This window comes from Carcharodon carcharias, chromosome 12 (genome assembly GCF_017639515.1).
Source record: "Carcharodon carcharias isolate sCarCar2 chromosome 12, sCarCar2.pri, whole genome shotgun sequence".
NCBI lineage: Eukaryota > Metazoa > Chordata > Chondrichthyes > Lamniformes > Lamnidae > Carcharodon > Carcharodon carcharias.
The window spans coordinates 150,609,044-150,611,191 of record NC_054478.1 but is presented as its reverse complement, the minus strand read 5'-3'; the positions used below and the strand labels follow the sequence as shown (position 1 = coordinate 150,611,191).

The following is a 2,148-nucleotide window of genomic DNA, read 5'->3' as shown; positions in this document are numbered from 1 at the left end:
TGCTGTGAGGGAGACAGATTCATTGAGGCCAGGGTGAATGGTGCCCCCTTTTGGGTTTTGGTGCAACTGCAGGCTTGATGCTGGTGTGTCCTTGGGCTGATTGTCAGGTAGGAGTCCAGAGTTTGGATGATAACCCCTGTTGGATTTTGGGATTCTGCAGGCCCTGCTTCATGGATGTTGTGTCAAGGGACAAATGGCCCGATGCTCAAAGCTGTTTGTCGACCCTTCAGCCCACATTCGGCCATGTGCAGCCACAGTGATGGTCAGACAGTGGCCCTAGAAGACGGGATGGGTAGACGTCAGTTTATGGGTTATTGCTTGTCGGCCTTTTGGCTAAGATCAAGTGTAGTTTCTGTTCTTATCACTTTAAAACTAAAGAGTGTCTTTCACCAAGTTGATGATCCTCCAGCTGCAGTTGATGTTTGTCTCGGTGTGTGTCCCTGGGAACAGCCCGTTTAGCACAGAGTCCTGTGTCACTGAACTGCTCAGGATGAACCTTGACAGATACCACTGCATCTCTCTCCAGACCTTCTTTACAAAGGCACAATCCACAAGGAGGTGAACAACGGTCTCATCCCCACCACAGCCACCTCGAGGGCAACGTGCAGAGTGGGTGAGACTCCTGGCGTGTAGGAAGTATCTTACAGGGAGGGCCTTTCTCACCACCAGCCAAGCTACGTCTTGGTGCTTGTTGGAAAGTTCTGGCGATGAGGCATTCTGCCAAATGACTTTGTCAGTCTGCTCAGGGAACCATCCCACAGGATCCACCCTCTCCTTTTCCCACAGGGCCTCTAAGACATTACATGCCGACCTCTGGCTGATGAACTTGTGGTCAAAGGTGTTTCTCTGCATAAATTTTCCCACCAGGGACAGGTGGTCCGACACGGTCCAACTCCTTGGAGCGTTCCGCGGCAGTGTGGCCAGACCCATCCTTCACAACACCGGGGACAGGTAGAACCTCAGCATGTAGTGACACTTGGTGTTTGCGTACTGAGGGTCTATGCATAGCTTGATGCAGCCGCACACAAAGGTGGCCATCAGGATGAGGGCGATGTTGGGCACGTTTTTTCCCCCTTTATCTAGAGACTTGTACATCGTGTCCCTGCGGACACGATCCATTTTCGACCTCCAGATAAAGCGGAATATGGCTCGGGTGATCGCCACCACACAGGAGTGTGGAATGGGCCAGACCTGCGCCACGTACAGCAACAGCGAGAGTGCCTCACACCTGATGACCAGGTTCTTACCCGCAATGGAGAGGGAGCGTCGCTCCCACATGCCCAGTTTTCTTTTCACCATAGACACTCGCTCCTTCCAGTTTCTAACTCATGCCCTGGGCCCTCCGAACCATATCCCCAGCACCTTCAGGCCGTCAGCCCTGACAGTGAAGGGGACAAATGATCGGTCAGTCCAGTTCCCAAAGAACATGGCCTCGCTCTTCCCACGATTTACCTTGGCTCCCGAGGCCAGTTCGAACCGGTCACAGATGTGGATCAGTCTGCGCACCGACAGCGGATCAGAGCAGAAGCCGGCGACATCGTCCATGTACAGGTAGGCTTTGATCTGAGTGCCTCCACTGCCTGGGATCGTCACTCCTCTTATACCCGGATCCTTCCTGATGGACTCAGCAAAGGGTTCTATACAACACACAAACAGGACAGGGGAGAGAGGGCAGCCCTGCCTGACTCCAGATTTAATAGGAAAGCTATCTGATTCCCACCCATTGATAGAGACTGTGCTACTGATGTTAGTGTAGAGCAGTTGGATCCAATTGCGAATTCCCTCCCCAAACCCCATTTTGGAGAGTACATCCACCATGTATGTGTGTGATATTCTGTCAAAGGCCTCCTGATCCAGGCTGATGAGGCAGGTGTCCACACCCCTGTCCTGTACATAGACAATCGTATCCCTGAGCTGCGCGAGGCTGTCAGAGATCTTCCTGCCCGGCACAGTGCAGGTCTGGTCAGGGTGGATCACCAATTCCAGAGCGGATTTGACCCGATTGGCGATGACCTTGGACAGAATTCTATAGTCCACATTCAACAGTGAAATGGGTCGTCAATTTCTAATTTCCTCCCTTTCCCCCTTGTGCTTGTAGATAAGGGCGATGATGCCTTTCCTCATGGATTCTGACATACTGCCGGCCAG

General features: G+C 52.6%; 1 non-coding gene across 1 annotated transcript; it reads left to right on the top strand.

The window, feature by feature from the left end:
* The first annotated feature begins 313 nt into the window (after positions 1 to 313).
* LOC121285395 lies at positions 314 to 499 on the top strand. Its single transcript, XR_005944672.1, has one exon. It is a non-coding gene; the product is annotated as a U2 spliceosomal RNA (small nuclear RNA).
* Positions 500 to 2,148: the final 1,649 nt, after the last annotated feature.